Genomic DNA, 19,558 nt, shown 5'->3' on the forward strand with positions numbered 1-19,558 from the left:
ATGTCTGGGAGAAACAGAAATTACTTGGGGAATAGGACAAGAAAATGCCAGTGTTCGATGGCATGTGTGGCTGTAGATACACAAACTCTGCATACTCCTGCCAACTCGTGTTGGGTCCGGAGTTGTACAAGTTTCTTTCTTCAAAAAAGTCAAAGAGCTTGTTGCCTCAAGATGTCACACAGAGCCACCAATGACACTCCTGACATTTTTGGTGAGTAACGCGCCCAGGGGCAGCCATGCAAGAAGAGGAGGCCTTCTCGATCGTCGAAAGATCCAGCTCCAAGCTCGAGGTTGAAATAAAAATGCAGGACATTTCATCAACCTGTGAGTACTGCACCTCTGCCCCTGCCCTCCACCCCAAGCCGACCAAGGGACCACTGGCATTGCTGGTTGCAGAATCTGAGGTCCCCTGTCCACCATTGCTGTCTGGCCATGATCAGCACCAGGAAACTGCTTCAGCTGCTCCGTCGTTGGGCCCGGTGCCGAAAGCACATTTGAAGCCAAAACCTTCGACATCACCCTCTTCCGACTGCACCCAGCATTTGGCACCATCTCAGCATTCCGTGCTGACCCAGCAGTTGACTTCGAGCTCCTCGACACCAACAGCACCTCGCACCTCTAAGCTGATATCTTCGGAACCGAAAACCTTGGAGCAGAAAATAACAAAATCCAACTCTGCTCCTGATACACCAGCGAAGCCCGTTGTGCACAGGCTGCGGGAAACTTTAAACACTCATCAGAAAAGGATTCACATACAAATTGGGACTGGATGAATACTTGCTAAAGCTTCCTCTCCTCCACCACCAAAAAGAAAGGTTACCTTTGAGGAAGCGTTGAACATGCCATTTCTTCCTAAAAGGATGACTGTGGACAAGGCTACCAGTCCTACCTTCCTTCCACGTCCCTCAGCACCTCCGCCTTCACGTCCTCCTCCACCATTACCAGATTCTTCTCCACCACCATCTCCTCCAGAAGACCCCTTAGATATATCACGACAGGAGTCACTATACTCAGATACTGGTGGGTACGGGAGGGTACACAGTGATGATCCATGGGACACTTACTATACAGATCCCCATGCAGATACGGGTCCTGACCTTTACCCTGCTCACCCTTCCTCTTATCAAGAGGTCATAGCTAGGACTGCATCTTTCCACAATGTTGAGCTACACAAAGAGCCATTAAACGATGACTTCCTTTTTGATACGCTGTCCACTACACATAGGGCCACACAGTATCTACCCATGTCAAAGGGTATGTTTCGACATACCAATCACATTTTGAAGCATCCTATTAGAGCTAGGGTGGTGACATCTAGGGCAGATAAAAAATATAAACCTTGCTCCATATGACCCTATTTTCATTAAAGGGCAGCTACCACTAGACTCACTAGTTACCACCAGAACATGCAAAAGAGACAACTCCTGAGCCACTGGAGACACACCACCTCCAGACAAGGAAAGCAAATGGATAGACACATGGGGGAAAAGGGTTGCAGCTCAGGCTGCTAACCACTGGCGTATTTCCAATTCCCAAGCTCTCCTAGCATGCTATGATCCCACCCACTGGGACGAAATGGATGAACTACTTGAGCATCTCCCAGAGGACCATAGAAAATGCGGTCAGCAGTTGGTTTTCGAGGGACAAATCATCTCAAACACCTTCATACCATGTGCGTTAGATGCAGCAGACGCTGCAGCAAGGGGAGTAACCACCAGTGTTCTACGTAGACATCATACCTGGCACAGGATCTCTGGGTTTAAACCAGAGGTTCAGCAGGCTGTCTTAAACATGCCTTTTGACAAGGAAATCCTGTTCAGTCCTCAGGTAGACTCTACTTTAAAGAAATGTAAAAAAGACACAGAGACCGTTAAAGCCATGTGAGTGCTTCAAACTTGTGCTCCCCCAGTGACTTTTCATTGTCCAGCTTACTGTGGAGCTTACAGATCTACCTCTTCAGAGGTATCCACCTTCCAACAAAAGCATCCTGAAGATTCCTGTTCAAAGGCTTACTACCGTGGCACCTTCAGAGACAGTAACACCAAGGGTAGAGGTAAAGGTGCCTCCTACTGAGGAGCCACACCCTCCGTCAAACAGTGACTACCCTATCCTACTTCCCAATCACATAACACCTGTCAGGGCAGACTACAGCATTTCCGTCCAACCTGGCATTCCACCACAACACACAAGTTGGGTATTAGCCATTATCCAACATGGCTATTGTCTGGAGCTCATTACTACACCACCCAATATTTGACCTCGCACTCACAGGCTAACACAGGAACATCAAGCACTACTCAAGCATGAAGTCCAAGCTCTTCTTCTCAAGGGAGCTAGAGAACTCTGCCCTCTTCAGCATCAGGGCTCAGGAGCATATTCTCTTTACTTCCTAAACCCCAAAAAGGATGCGTCTTTAGGGCTAATCTTTGATCTCAGACCCTTAAACGAATACATTCTATCAGAGCACTTCCACATGGTTACCTTATAGGACGTTATTCCTTTTCTTCAACAGGGTGACTTTATGGCAACATTAGACCTAAAGGACACCTATTTCCACACAAAAGTACACCCAGCTCATCGAAAGTACTTAAGGTTTGTCATAGCAGACAAAAATTGCCAATTCAAAGTTCTCCCATTTGGGATAACTACTGCACCCCGAGTGTTTATCAAATACCTAGTAGTAGTAGCAGCTCATCTATGCAGGCAAAATATTTGCGTATTAGCTTATCTTTACGACTGGCTTATCAAACTCAACACTCATCATCAGTACTAGCCGCACACTCAGATGACAATAGGTCTTCTCCACAACTTAGGGTTCACTATCAACATTCCCAAGTCTCACCTGCATCAGTTGCAGATTCAGCCATATTTAGGGGCAATCCTAAACATACAACAAGGGTTAGCCTATGCCAATCCCATAAGAATCCAAAACTTTCAGGCAAAATTACCACAGTTTCAAACAAAGCAGCACCTCACAGTCTTTTAGGGATGACGGCTTTTCTTCGACAATGGTCTCAGTCACAAGGCCAGTTGGCGGATTTAGTGTTGACAGACCGCCACACTCACCGCTCTCTGCAATGGTGGAACATCACCAACCTGTTGAAAGGGCGGCCTTTTCTCAACACTGTTCCCCACAACGGACTCAACACAGATGGGATGTAGTGCACATCTACAAGACCTCATGGTGCAAGGCCTCTGAGATACCAAGCACCAAGCTCTCCACATTAACTACCTAAAGCTTCTCGCTGTTTACCTAGTATTGAAAGCATTCCTACCTCACCTCACTCACGAGGTTGTCCTGGTCTGAACAGACAAAATTACAGCTTTGTATTATCTACAAAAGCAAGGGAGGACACGATCACCACAACTGTCACAACTGTCGCAGACCATTTGGAATTGGGCTCTACATCACAACATTCACCTGCTAGCGTAATATTTTTGGGAACAGACGACTGTGCAGACCTGCCCAGCAAGATGCAGCAACAAGACTTCAAAGGGAACTCCACCCACAGGTCCTCCTCCAATACTCCCAAACGTTAGGGTTCCCTCAAATAGACCTTTTCACCACAGCAGAAAATGCAAAAAGCACAAACATTGCCTCCAGGTTCCCATACCTCCTATCCCAGAGCAATACACTATGCATGAGTTGGTCAGGGATATTTGCCCCTGCTATTCCACCTCCACCTCCCCCTTTCCTCCCATTTCTGGTTCAGAAGCTCAGGCAAACGTCTCTTACAATGACCCTACTAGCTCCCACCTGGGCTCATCAGCCCTGGTTCACAACACTACTAGACCTCTGTAGCTCCACACGTGAAGCTTCCCAACAGGTGAGTCCTTCTCACTGAGAGCGACAGACAAATCAGGCACCCAGATCCCAAAACCTTCAACCTAGCAGTTTGGCTCTTGAGGTCATGGAGTATAGTTCCTTAACTTACCACCAGAATACACGGACATTCTTAAGGAAGCACGTAGACCCACCACTAGGCGTTGCTATGCAGGAAAGTGGAATTGTTTTGTTTGCTACTGCCACTCAAAACAAATTGATCCTTTCACTCACAGCCACGGTGAAAGACATTGTCTGGTACCTACTTCACTTACAAAAGGCTGGATTAGCAGTCAGATCTATACCGTTACATCTCACTGCAATAGTTGCTTATCTCTAAAATAGGCAGCACCTTTCTCTTTTCAAAATTCCAGTCATCAAGGCCTTCTTGGAAGGACTCAAAACAAGTTATTTCACCACAGGTTTTCCCTCATTGGTCCCCCACTTAAACCTTTACACACATGCCTTCTTCAATTTCTTTCTTCGAAGGTGGCTTTCTTAGTTGCCACCACTTCACTTTGATGTGTTAGTGAGCTGTAGGCTTTAACCTTAGAAGAACCTTTCTTCCAGATTTACAGAGACAGCGTGGTCCTCCGCACCAACCCTAAATTCCTACCTAAGGTAGTGTCTCAATTTCATCTCAACCTATCCATTGAATTGCCAGTCTTTTTCTCTCAACCAGATTTTGTTGCGGAAACGGGTCTTCATACATTAGATGTTAAAAGAGCACTTATAATCTTCATTGATAGAACTAAAAATGTTAGAAATCCTAAGCAACATTTTGTCACTTTTACACCACCACACAAAAATGCACGAATAGCCAGATGGATAGTAAAAGGCATTCATGCTTGCTATGCTAAGGCTGAAAGACCTTTAACTGTTCCTCCCAGAGCACACTCTACTCGGACAAAGGGAGCAACCATGGCCTTCTTAGGTAACATTCCCATGGCTGACATATGTAAGGCAGTTACATGGTCCACACCACACATCTTCACCAAGCATTATTGTGTGGATGTTTTAGCATGCCAGCAAGCCAAAGTAGGTCAGGCAGTGCTATGTACCCTTTTCCAAACCATTGCAACACCCACAAGTTAGCCACTGCTTCTGAGGGGGACTGCTTTACAGTCTATGCAGAGCATGTGTTTCTACAGCCACCCATGCCATTGAACGGAATATGTTATTTACCCTGTAAGCATCTGTTAGTGGCATGTAGTGCTGTAGATTGACATGCACCCACTCTCCTCCCCGGACACCTGTTGCCGTTGCAGTTTTGTTTCATTTAATGTTTTTACTATATATACATTTAGCATGTTCATTGCACTACTTACACATATTCTAACACTCTTTTCTCACCTGCATGTGGGAAAACGATCTAACAATGTAGTCGATGCCCACGCACATTTTCACCGAGAAGAGGAGTCACTTGACCTTGTAACTCGAAAGACTTCTTAGAAGGAAAACAACTTGCACAGCTCTGGACCCAACAGTAGATGGCAGAAGTATGCAGAGTATGTGACTCTACAGCACTACATGCCATGAACAGATGCTTACAGGGTAACTAACATATCCCTTCCCAGTAATTCCTCATTTATTAATGGACCCTTCAGGTCCAAGACATAAAGATCCGCATTTCCCGCACCCACTGGAGTTACTGGTAACTCATTATAAATGTTCAAGGCCACTTTTAATGATGGTCTTAGCCTTTTATTCCTTTAATCATATTCATACTGTAGAGCTAGTTTCAAATCTGTTAATGTAATAAACTGGAACAGAACCCTGTCTACAAAGACAGGAAGTAAATCATAGTTAATACTTGGAAATCGTACATTAAGCAAGCATTGATCTTTTGCCAAATACAGTACAGAGTTTACATGTTAAGTATATTGATATTGTATAAAGGTCCAAAGTGTTGGATGGGTGTACCTTTTTTGGAAAATTAGTATCATCCTTTTATTGTATAATCCTTGTTATTGATCCATTCTGCTGCTACATTTATTCACACTTTTATTATAATAGAAGTGTTGTTAAGAATTCCCACATTATGTTTAAGATTTGATTTATAATCTTATGTAGCAAATAATATGTTAACATATGTTTGTGTTTGTTTTTATAGGGCCTCAAACTACACCCCTGTTACTAATCCTAAAGAGATAGAAATGCATTTGTTGTTCTCTGTGGAGGGTATGTGATTTCAATGTAACCATTGCATTCCAGCGGGCAGTGTGACAAGGGTCATGTCACCTACAATGGTCCTTCCACTGAGGCTGATACCAGAGCTTGCGGCTAGAACAGCGCAAATTATAAAAGTCAACCCAGGCTCAACAGCACCAGTTATGCCCAGTAGACATTCGAGCAATGGTCACAATACTGCCCAGGCTCTTGTAATAGTGCCTACTGATGCCTTAGATCTTAGAAACCTGCAGCACTCAAACATAATTGCAAAAGCCAAAATGCCATTTAATAGAGCCCATTTAAGTAAAGGCAACTGAGAATGTGAAACTGGTCTTTGGGCTCTCCAACCTCATTCACCTAGCACCGAATAACATACTTCAAGTGTTATAGTGGCTAGTGTAGTATTTGACCAATCAGTCCCGCTCTCTGCGAACGGAAGCTGTTAATTTTAATGTATTTAGGGATTCTCCAGCTGTTTCCACTGCTTGGAAACCTCCTTCTAGATAGGATCATAATCTGATACTGCTGTAGTTGATGAACAAGTCTTTGAGCCCATGGACTCAGCCATGCAAAACCTGCTTTCCGGGAAACTTGCATCACTGGTACGCATCATCTCTGCCACGAAGATAGGCAAGCTTTGTTAGAGCCTTAAGTTATGTTTCTTGGGTAGATGCTCAAAATTCATCTTCCTTTAATATGAGCATATCTGCCTCTACATTTAATTTCAAGGAAACCTGCTTCCTTGAGAACTCCAGCTGGAGGACCTCCGGTGGGTGAAACTCCATTTATGTGAATTCCTTAAATGAGGAAAACCCTTTTTTTTATCAAAGAATTTGAGGAAATTCAATAAAAGCACAAGAAAAGGGGACTACATTGGGTAGCAAAACTTCACCCTATTCTGTCCATGTTTTCTTGTGCAGAAATGCTAGGATATTGATATTAGGGTATAAGTAGCGGTACTAGATTATAAGTAGCATTAGAGGTCCTAAGGTATAGGTATGTGTGTAGTTACCAAGGTACAGGTGGATGTAGTGATACTAGCATATAGTTCGAGGTACTGTGATATATGGAGGTTAGGTACTAGATGTAGATGTACTAGGACATTGATAGGGTACTATGTTTAGAGCAAAGGCAATGGTACTGGAGTATATATGGGATGGAGGTCCTTTAGAGTAGGAATGGGTGAGGTAGTAATAAATAGGTAAATGTGAAGATACTAAGGTATGAGCAGGGATATAAGTACTAGGACATTGACGGATGTAGACATATATTCACCAGTACACATATTTAGGTATAGGTAAGAGTAAAGATTATATAGAGTTAAAGGTAGAGTGGTGTACGTAGGAAGGTAGGTAATAGAATATAGATGAGGTAGAGGTACAGGGGTAGAGACAGAGTTAAAAGTATAACACATTGTTGATGGGTGGGCGAGCCAAGGAAGTAACAGGTGTAGGAAGAGGCAGGAAGATAGGAGGTGAGAAATAAATAATAGGGTGAGGGCATTTCCCTCCCATCAAACGAAATAAAAGAGGCAGGCAGAGACAATAAAGAAGGTGACTATAGTGGCATACTGAACACAAAAGGAAAACATTGGATGTACATGAGCTTGTATAAACAAGGCAGACGGGTCTAGCACCAAAGTATAAATATGGAGTTAGTTTTGCACCGAATTAGAGTAAATAAAATGACACTAATTCGGTGCAAACAGAGTATAAATATGCCGCAGAGTATAAATATGCCCCTAAACATGGCGTTAAGGCCAGAGAGTCATTTTTTGCACGGGAACGCCTACCTTGCATCTCACTAAGGCAAGGTAGGTCTCCACTTCCAGAAAATGACTTTAACTCCATAAATTTGGCGCTAGACAGGTCTAGCACCAAAGTATAAATATGGAGTTAGTTTTGGACTGAATTAGAGTAAAAGAAAATGATGCTAATTCGGTGCAAACAGAGTATAAATATGCCCCTAAGTGTTGAAATAAAAAAAATAATGAAAATTAGTAGGAAAAAGTCCATTTGTGAAAACGTTTTCATTTTCAACTTTTTGTCACAATGACCGATTTCCAAAAGCAATATACCATTACATCTGCTAGACTCTTCTGGTTTCTGGGTGTTATAGCGTTTGTATTTTTACCAAGAATATGAGGTACGCAGGGACAGTAACTGAGCTGCACCTTGCAATGGTTTTCCATCGTGTACCGAGTATAGAGCAATTCATATGGTAAACTATGAAGAGTGAAAAATAGGTATCAAGGGAACCTCTACCCAAGAACTCTGCAACAGTCTCTCCAAATTATTCCACAAAACATTACCAGGATCTACAGCAACTTTGAAGCCCAGCCACCCCCTTTACCTTCCCAGCCTGCTGACCTCATGAACCAAAGCCTACCCAATGACAGCATGGAACCCTCTATCAATTAAGGTCACTGCAGCAGTATTGAAGACAGTCCACTTAGGGGTGCCCACAGCCCCCTGCCCTCACCATATCTACAACCCAAGAAGAGCTAGAATCAGTGCTGCACTCACTTCAGTTATGAATGCCTCCCTTAAGTCAGCCACCTTCCCAACTAGCTGGAAACACAAAGAAGTTGCCACCTTCCTCAAAAACCCTCAGCCGACCCTGAAGTACTCAGCAACTACTGACTCATCTTGCTGCTCCCCTGCCCAGTCAATGTAATTGATAAGACCATCAACAGACAATTCTCTGATCACAAAGAATGCCACAAACTCCTGGACACCTTCCATTCAGAATCAAACATCCACAGCACCAAAACAAATTTCATTGCTGCCACAGATGACATACGTATCATCCTCAACTGTGGACAGACCACCACCTTCATCGTCCTCGACATCTACTCCTCTTTCAACACCATCTGCCACCACACACTCATCCCCAGATTACACACAGTGGGAATACAAGGGCCAGCACTCAAATGGGTAGCTTCTTTTCTCTCTGGAAGAACACAACGGGTCAGGCTCACGCTGTTCACATAAAAACCCAAGGACCTCATCTGCGGGGTCCCACAGGGAACATCACTAAGTCAGACACTTTTCAACATATTCATTACTCCTGTGCTAATATCATCAGATCCCACAGAATCAACATAATTTCCTCCACTGATGATACCCATGTCAGTTTTGCCCTTTCAGACAACATTGTCACCACCAAGACAAACTTCAAAATAATGCATGGTGACCAGAATGGCCAATTGGATGAAAGAGAACTGCGTCAAGCTCAACACAGACAAAAATGAAGTGATGATCTTTGGGAATAACAGCTCAACTTGGGACTCCACCTGGTGGCCAGCCGAACTGGGACCCATACCCACCCCAACCAACCATACTAGGAACCTAAACCTCTTCCTGGACACCAACTTCACGATGAAATCCTAGGTCAATGCTCGCTCCTCCGCATGCTTCCACATCCTCTGCATGTTACTTAGTGACTCGAACTGGACATACCATCCAAAACTCAGCTGCCAGACTCATCCTCAACCTCTGGTGCCAGTCCCACACCACACAACTCCTCAGAGAGCTCCACTGGCTCCCCATCCAAAAGCCCTGCCAGTTCAGGGCATTCTAGTCACTTCACATCATGGGACCTGCATACCTCAATCAGCAGCTTCACTTCCACCAACACACCAGACAACTTCACTCATCATCTTTCTCACTTGCTCACATACCCCACATCGAAAAGAAGCAAAACAGGAGGTCGATCATTCTCCTCTCAAGCAGCCAAATTCTGGAACAACCTCCCCCAACACAACAGGACCTCCTTCTCACTTCTTGAACTCCGCAAGAAGCTAAAGCCCTAGCTTTTCAATGAGTTGTTTTGCGGGACCACTCAGGCAAGCCCCATTACACACCTATTCTCACCAACTCACGACTGGATACCCTAATGGATGAAAAGCAGTTCTCTACACATCCACCTTACATTACATAGAATTTTTCTGGAACAGTTCATTCAAGCTATGCTCCCAGTAGGGCTACAGTGGGTCAGCCAAGACCCGAAGATCACTTTTAAAAATTTAATGACCTAGCTGTAGGCCATGATCGAGCCAGAACCAGGAAATGAGTGATCAAAATGGCCCTCCTAAACTTGTGCAATGATAGAAGTGAAAGGACCATCCTCACAGGAAGGAGTAGAGCCTGCGTTTCTGACACCGTCCTTCCTGATTGAGGCATCATCCCTCAAATCGGCCCTCAGTCTATTGAGTGTGAGTGGAGGTACATTTCCCCTCATTGTCCCCAGTAACACAAAGTGAATATATGGATATCAGTGTTGTCAGGTGCATTTTGGACAGTCCTGGTATAGGATAGAAGATACCGTCAAACCGTCTTGTGCTGAACATTACCTACATTAATGGGACTACAAAGAGCTATCTTAGCACCCAGGTAACTGTACTGATGAAAAAAACAAGAAAAAACAGTGGGGTATTCTTCCCCAACTCTCTTACAGGTTTAACTTAAGAATGACACTTCATTGTGAGAACATGAACTTTAGGCGGCCTAATCTTTGGTTTTGACCCACTTTTGCCTTTTTGTGTTTCTTTACACATTAATAACTGTATTGTTTTATAGTCTGTCAGTTGTTCTGGTTGTACCTAGCATCTGTTGCTTTTTCAGTCTACATGGATTATGCAGACTTACCACACATGTACATTGCTACATATGTCCTCACACTGGACACATGTAAGTCTATTATACATATGTTGTTGTGCAGTCTTTCTCCAAACATTTGGTTTATTTCAGTAATTAATTTCTTAAGTTACCTGGATTTTTAAGCAACAAATTATGATAAATGCATACTTTATATTCCCCATATTTCAACCCTGATTGCTTTCCAATGTTTTTTTTCTCCTGTTTAATTTGTTGTATATGTATATATATATATATATATATATATATATATACTGGTTTGTCTCATATTAATAACGTTGATAACTTCCTCCATTGTAGGTCATTTTCATTGAGCATCTTCCTTGATCAGCAGCTCTATTTAAGAGTTTCCATACGCTCAAAGCACAACACTTAGGCTCTCATTCCAACCCTGGCGGTCATGGACCGCCAGGGTGGAGGGACACGGAAGCACCGCCAAGAGGCTGGCAGTGCTTCAATGCCCATTCTGACCGCGGCGGTAAAGCCGCAGTCAGAAAAGGGGATCCGGCGGTTTCCGGCCGGAATACCCCTGGCTGGGCTGAATCTCCATGGCGGCGCTGCTTGCATGGAGATTCCGACCCCCTTCCCGCCATCCTGTTTCTGGCGGTTTTTACCGCCAGGAACAGGATGGTGGGGACGGGTGTCGTGGGGCCCCTGCTCTGCCCATGCCACTGGCATGGGCAGTGCAGGGGCCCCCTAACAGGGCCCCAGAGAGATTTTCACTGTCTGCATTGCAGACAGTGAAAATCGCGACGGGTGCAACTGCACCTGTCGCACCCCTGCAACTCCGCCGGCTCCATTGTTGCAGGGCCTTCCCCGCTGGGCCGGCGGGCGCTCCTTTGGCCGGCCCAGGGGGAAAGCCAGAATGGCCTCCCGCAGAGCGGCCAAATGGCGGTGACCGCATGGCAGGCGGCTACCCCCGCCCGCCGCGGTCAGAATGACCGCCTTAGTGCTGTAGCATGGTAAATTCTCCACGCTTCATTTAGAGTCTCAGAGGCTATTTTTTATTTGGTGCAAACATGACAAGTCTTTCATTAGAAATACCTTTCATTAGAATCCCTTTGCCAGACAGTGATGGCTGCTCTGTCTTGATTTAGTCCAGCTACTATGAGGTTTAGGCCCCTTTACCTGGGCCAAGTAGAATGCCAGTTTCTTTATCTAGACCTCGCAAGCGAGGATGCTACAGCCAACTTTGGGTGAGCCTGGGTGTCTCTACTGAGGCACAGATAGAGTATTAAAGGTATGTGGATAATACATACAGTTGATTCCGTTTGGAGTGCCTGAATTTTTTGTAAATCTCCTATATTTCCAGGTATGCGAGTGAATAGGCATTCATCAGCCTTCTCACTAGGCTGACTCACTCTTGTCGTTATTTCATAAATGTTTATACTTTTTCACAGTTTTCTTGTTTTAGATATCCCGAGTGCTATTCGTGAAAATGATAAGAGATTGTCCACCACTAGTCTTGTAAGTGACTGATCTAACCATCTGGCCAACCTTTGTAAAAACTAGGGATATTTCTGATCTCAATTTTACTTCCATATAGCGGTATCTTTTTTAAAGGGTCCTGCTGCTGACCTCACAAGGCGATTAAGGAGGTCAGAATGTTTTCAACATTATAACTGGTGGTGTGTATTGATTTACGGACTTTGTAAATTATGAATTCTTCCTAAATTGGGTCATTGTTGTTTCTTTATACACACATTTAATTCTTCCATAATAACTTTGTTTTTATGTGTGATCACTTGGGACACCCTGCACATCTGTACTTTCTTGATTGCCTTTTTGATAATTAGTATGCACTTTATCTATGATTACATACAGGACTAAGCTCATTATGGCTAGCTTAAAGGTTTGACGTTTTGGCAAATTTGATGTTGCCTGAAATATTGAATTCGCCTGTATTGACTTAATATAGTGACTAAGTTGCTACTTATATATTGAACAAAATACTAAATAAGGCCTTATTGAACCATTAGCTCCTATAACTGACAGCTTTGTGGGGCACAGACTCAGCTTTGTGCTTCAGCATGGATCCAGAAGCTGTTTGGATTTTTTATTATTGTAAGAAATAATTCAGGTAGTGCTTGGCTTCTCGCTGAGTCGTCGATACACACGCCTTTGACCCAGTGAGGATTGGAGATGTTGTTTGGATTTGTTCTGAGCCTCAGAAAATCTCCAAAAAGTTAATTGTTACTTGCTGTTTTGCACCTAGCTCCTCCCTGGAGCACAGACGCACAGACTTCTGTGTCCCTGAGTGGACCCCTAATGGTTGACTGCTACATTTGCATATCTTTGTGTAAATCCCATGAGATGGTTCTGTACTGTTTTAAAAAAAAAATCTCTTTATTGAATTTTGCAAGAAGGTAAACAACATAACCCTATCCCCAACCTCGAGGACTTGCGGATACAGTATACATTCAGAATTATATTCAACCACCCAGGGTTAGGACCGAATAATAACATGAAAAATACGACTCTTTCCAGTCAATACTCACAGCATGCCAGGGAGATCCCCTCAGTCGTTGCAAAGTTGATGCTTCAACTGCCTGTCTGTGTGGCAGACTTCCACTAGTTGCCCCTAATCCTCTTGTTCTCTCACCATAGACCCCATATTTTCTCAAATTTACGTGGACAGTCCCATGCCTAATATACTAGTTTCTCCACCCACATACACCAGTCGAGACCCTCCTCCCATTCCCTCATAGTGTGCAAAGTGCGCGTCCCCCAGTGTTTCAGGATATCCCTGCGGGCCACCATCAGGGCCAGATTGCAGAACAGCAAGCTATAGCGGTCCCAGGTTTGGCCAACCCTGATCCCCAGAGACACCAGCTGGGGTGTGAGATTCACCTTGTCTCCTGTGGCCTCCGAATTTTTTTTGCCCACCCTTCTCCAGTATGCCCCCAACTTCGGGCAGTTCGTGAGCATGTGGATCAAGGTGTCCCTCATGTGACAGCCCCAAAGGCATTGGTCGTTAGACTCCAACACATATTACAGCCTATTTACGGAACTCGTAATGACCAGTGTCCAGCACTTGCATTTAAAATGGCTTCCCTGTTGACTTACTATGTCTCAGAATCAACAGAGACATAGCAGGCGCATATCTGTTCATGTATGTATGCCCTTACATGTGCTTTGATGCACCCTGCCTTAGGGGTGACTTATACCTGGCACATGCAGTGGTAGGGAACCTGGCACACAGAGGTATGTGACAGGTCATGTTTTCAATTTTGCCTGCACCAACACACGCAGTTTGATATGGCAGCACTCTGTGGGTTTGGTGAGGGATCTCTAGGGGTGGCACAACTGGCGCTGCAGCCCTCAGGGACCTTCCTAAGTCCCCCAGGCCCTTGGTACCAGGGGCCCCATTTACTACAGACTTACAGTGGATGTTAAAGAGTGTGCCAATTGTGGCCCTGGTTAGCAGGGATCCAGCGCACTTTCAGTCAAAATCACATCAGAAACCAGACAAAAGTGGCAGCTAACCATGCCAAAAAAGGGTGCTTTCCTAACCATCTCTTCTGTCCTAATCCCACTAACTCAATGCTAGGAGCTTACTTGCCTTATTGCCAACCTCATATATCCGACCCTTGGTGGCCCGAAATCGAGCTCTCGCCCCCTGATGCACTAGTGTTTCGTATTCCTGCCTGACTTCTCCAATCTTATGCGCCCAATCCCCATTGGTATGGCCACATAATCGGCCTCAAGCCGCAACAATTGCTCCTCTAGTTTCTGGCTTTCTGCTTCCCCATAACTTCTCAGGACCGCCATGTGTGCAATCAACTGACCCCACAGGACCTCTTTACATGCTCCCCATAGGTCAGTGGCCGATTGGACGGTACCCTTGTTTTCTGTAAAATAGCTGGCTGTCTTTGTGGCCACCATTGTGTTTGTCTCTCTATCCTTCATTTCCCATTCGTCAACTCTCCATGTTCCCGTCCAGTTTGGGACATCCACATGAACCTTTGTGAGCAGTGGCGAATGGTCTGAAATGCCTCAGGGGAGGAATGTGGTACCATAGTACCTAGTACTCTATAATGTGGGAACTAAAAAGTAGTCAAGTTGGGAGATAGCTCATATGAATTTAGCTGCGCGTGAGTATTGGCGTGTATCATGGTTTGTTTGCCTGCCATAAGTCAACCAAGCCCATAGCTTCCACAAAAGTGGCCAGTCTTGAGTCAGGTCTTGCCGGGTCTCCTGATTTAGTCACCCTGTCCATGGCCTCTTGCAATGTCAGATTGAGCCCCCCCCAAGTGATGGTCAGTGCATCTGGGGGGCAGGCCCCCATATGCTCCATACTCCTATATTCTAGCCCGGGGGGGGGGGGAATTCAGGTAGGAGCAGCAGCAGGCATTTGCAGGATGTGGTTTTGTAGCGGTGAAGAGTGCGGGGCCGCCTAGCACCAGGGCGTACCACCAACCTTAGGTTGCACACCACTCTGGATCCCCATGACCAACCAAGTCAACCCCCCAGCCTGGCAAAGGAGGGATCACGGCTGGGCCGCCATGTGAACTAAACCCACCTACGGGGCCAACTGCACACCCTAGCCAGCACGAGCACTGCACACTCACCTTGAATCCTTTTGCCACTGTCAGGCACTTCATCTGCATTGAGGTGGGTGCTCTCACACCTTGTCAATGCCTCTCCTAGGTTCCTTCAGCTGGCCTATCCTTCCCTGCGGGGCCAGGAGTTGGGGCAGTCTACCAACCAGGAAAGATGGCAGATCTCCACTTCTAGGCCCAGCGCCTCTATCACCAGAGGCCGGTCCCCCCAGACCTTTCACTGTGTGTCCATTGAGCTGGCAGGCCTCTCCCACCACTTGAGAGACGTAGCCCTTGGGAATCACGCATCGGCAGACTAGGGCAGTTGGTCTGGTCTCTCTGGGTGTCCCGAGAGGATGCTTTTCATTGGGCGGCACCACCGCCCTCCTCAGGATGCTCCCTTGTGGCCCGGGTTCAGTTAATTACAGTCCCCTGCCTTCTTAATAAGTGCAGGCAGTACAACTGCGTCAGCCAAGGAGAGACCAAGACACAGCTTCCCCAGCCAAAAGCTAACCGTTGCCGCAAGGTGGGTGGCATTGCTTTGTCCCGCTCTGCTTGGGAGCCACCTTACATGCACAACCGAGGTGGCCTTGAACGTCTCTCCACCAAAGGCAGTCTGGCTCTGCTCGGTCCCGGGGAATCCACTAAATGACCCAGGCCCGCCATCATTGGTTTTACCCCCACAGTGAAGGATGATCGCCACCAGGAGGGCCCGGATCGCAGAGCTTCATTGGCTTGCATCTGGTGCCATCTTAAGTTGGCCACGCCCCCCTTAGATGGTGCTGTATATGTACGTGATTTTGTTTCTGAGACAAAGAAGATACTGTCACAGGAGGGTTGCCATCAAGCTAGTATTTAAACATCCTCTTTTTAAACTGTTTTTAATGTTATAAACAGTAAAGAAAAGCAACGAAAACAGCAAGGGAGGTACTAAACACTCATTTTTTTAATTCTTCCCAGAGACATTATTTTAGTTTTGAAATAGTGTAACCCCAGGGACACTACATTTGGTGTAACCCTTTAACTCTCACATTTTAGGCAACTTTTGAAGCTCCACATTTATGCGCGTGCAGATGGTTGAAGTATTACCACATTGAGACAGATGGAAATCCTGCGTTTGGCAATTTTATGGGGAAATAGTGTCTGCTGGCTGTCAAACTAGGAAGATCAATTTAGTGTATTTTGGACGCAACCTTATCTCATTTCACGTTTTTGGAGCTATCTGCAACTTTATGGTAATTATGTGCCACCAGTTTCCTTTGTTAGCAATTTTTAGCATTCAATCATTGCACCGTTATAACTATATGTTATAGAAACCTCCACTGGTGCAGAGGCCCAATGCAACTTTTGTCCACATTAAAAAGGACCCGTTGGACCTTGTAAGTGGACTCTTTGGACCAATCGAGTTTCCCCTCATTTAACCATTGTTTTAATAAGTTAAGTCTTAATTGGAGATAATTGCTATTACTCAACACTTCACTCCGATAAATTACTTCAAAGGTATGGCATAGTTTTAATATCTCTCTTTTTACCACCACACAGTTATACTTGTATTAATTGGAAAAAAGGGTAATTTAAAAAATTCCTGCTTTACGGGAACAACTTTCAATGTCCCACTTCCGAATATACCAGTGGAGCTAAGTTTATTTTATTTTTAATAATTGACGATTTCTTCATAGAGGGCCAGTGTATTTCTTGTCCTTATAGATTAGCAATGACAAACTTACAACCCTGCTAACATTGATGGTTGGGGTACAGGGCTGTCCATACACAAGAACTATACTTTTGTTCATAGGTTATGTGGCATGACATTTACTCAAAGGGTAACCATACCGTGGTGTAATTTGAGACAAACACTTAACAGGAGATTACAGAGATATCTGTAATGATGTAACATGGCTCCATGCCAGAATACTGGGCATGGAACCAGCTTGTTCTGAGGTTCTGTCATGCAGGGTTCCCTGCATGACAGTTGATATGCTGGCTGTTGGTTGAGGCTGTAATAAATACCTCCTACCACATATCTTCATCTGGTGTGGATTCACTTTATTACACTGGCGACGCTTGGGCGGAGAAAGGAACACAGAGGAAGGGACAGCCTCAACAACAACAAAGAAGGAAGAGCTTGGATTATTTAAGAGAAAAACGGAGATAACTTACAGAGACGTGCTGGGAGAGGATTGAGCGTCTTGCAGCATGTTCTAGCGGAGAAAAGTGTGAAATTGCGGTTGTAGGGGCTTTGTGGAAAGCTGTTTGAGCATTTACTGAGGATCAAAGTGGTCTCTGTATGCTTCACGACGTCAGAAGGTCAGTGAGCAATTGGAAAAGGACTGAAAGCTGTGGGAATTGTTGGCGGCCATCTTGAGTGTGGTGAAAGGAGAAAAACAAGCCAGATTGACTGAAGAAAATAGACTGGATGTTTGGTTGCGGCCATTTTGAGTGAGGAAAACGATCCGAGATTGCTCAAAGAGAAAGCAAGCCCAACTGCCTGAAGAAAACGGACCAAATGTTTCGTGGCGGCCATCTTAGATGAGGAAGAAGGAATTTTTTTTTAATTTTTTTATTTTTTATTTTTTACAGCGCAATTGTTGGAGGACATCGAAGAAGAACATCGACGGTCTATTGGAAGTTGAAACTTAGACGGAGACTGGATAAGGATCACTATATTGGTTTGTGGTCACGGGAATATACATTTCTTTGGAAACTTTATTGCACTTGTGGAATACAAGTATTGGGCGTTGTAAAATGAACTAAACTGAAAAGGTCATCTCTGCGGTGACAAACACACCTGATGACCCGTGTTTGATATAGCGGCATCGTGCTGGGACATACAGTGACTGGCACACCTTTTGGACTTTAAGTACTTTTAGCAACTAGTAGGGTTTGGAATATATTGTGGGGAAGAAGTGTTTTACACCTCTTGTGAGTATGCAGAATGTTACGGCGCCGCCGTTTTTCTTGTCAGATCCAGGAGAACCGGTTATTAAGTGGAAGAAATGGAAAAAGATTTTTGAGAATTATGCCAGGGTGTGTGGTACGAATTTGAGTGGTGAAAGGAAGCAGGCACTTTTGTTACATTGTTTAGGGGGTGAAGGACAGGAGGTGTTGGAAAATCTACCTCCATTGTCGCAAGCTGATCAGAGGGGGTTGAATGAATATGAAATATGTGCAAGACAACTAGATTTACATTACTTGCCAAAGATTAGTACTATTATGGAAAGGTACCATTTTGGTTTGCGGGAGCAAGGGAAAGAGGAGAGTGTTGAAGAATATATTACGGCTTTACGGAAGTTGGCTTCAAGTTGTAAATTTGGGGCGTTGGTAGAAGAAAGGATTGGAGATCAGTTTGTGCTGAGATGTTGCAGTGAAAAAGTGAGGGAAGAACTCTGGCTAAAGGACGAGCCACCGTTGGATGAGGTTGTTAGTATTGCAAAAAGGGTAGAGCATATGTTAAAGTGTGTTGGAGAACTAAGTAAAGCACATAAAGAAGACAAGGTCAGTGTAAAAGCACAAGAAGTGGAGTGTCAAGTCATACAAAAAGATGAGAAGGAAAAAAAATATGAGGGTGTCCGTGAGAAAGGTGTTGTAATAGAAAATAGCGCAGGAAAGACACAGGGTAATAGGAGGTTTGCAACACCTTTTCAAGGAAATTGCTACAGATGTGGAAGATTTGGACACATGGCTAATGCAAGTGAGTGTCCTGCTAATAGGATTACTTGTAATGTTTGCGGAAAAAGAGGACATTTTGGAAAAAATTGTAGGATGAGGAATAGGAGAGATTCTAGATCAGAAATAAAGGAAGTCAGTTTTCAAGTTAGTGAGAGTGAGGTGGAACATCCCTCTGAGTGGGTTTTGGTGGGGGATGTTAGAGTCAAAATGAAATTTGATTCGTGCTCTCACATCACGTTTCTCTCAAAGGATTTTTTTATGAAGAATTTTCAAGGAAGGAAGAAACTGTTCAAACCTAATATTAAACCTACGGGTTATGGTGGGTTGCCAATTAAGTTATTAGGTTATTTTGATGACTGCATTGAGTACAATGGTAGGTTCACTGATGCTAGGATTTATGTTGCTGAGAGGGGTGATAATTTGTTGAGCTGGAGTCATCAAGCACGTTTGGGTGTCATTCTCAATCCTAATGCACATCCATCTGTTCAGGTACAATCTATTGAGGGTGACGAAAACAAGTTTGTGAGAGCTTTTGGTGAATTGTTCAGTGACACCTTGGGGTGTTTAAAGGGGTACAATCACCATATTAAGTTGAAACAGGGCGCAGTACCAGTTGTGGCAAAAGTTAGACGCATTCCCATTTGTGTCCAATACGCTGTACAAAAAGAGATAGATAAATTGTTGTCCACTGGTGT

The 19,558-nt window shown here is 44.6% G+C and overlaps 1 protein-coding gene across 3 annotated transcripts in view; it reads left to right on the forward strand.

The window, feature by feature from the left end:
- LOC138284668 (uncharacterized) overlaps positions 1 to 19,558 on the forward strand; it is a 353,800-nt gene that overhangs the window by 137,006 nt on the left and 197,236 nt on the right. The gene's annotated exons all lie outside the window — the stretch shown is intronic.

This window comes from Pleurodeles waltl, chromosome 3_1 (genome assembly GCF_031143425.1).
Source record: "Pleurodeles waltl isolate 20211129_DDA chromosome 3_1, aPleWal1.hap1.20221129, whole genome shotgun sequence".
Lineage (NCBI taxonomy): Eukaryota > Metazoa > Chordata > Amphibia > Caudata > Salamandridae > Pleurodeles > Pleurodeles waltl.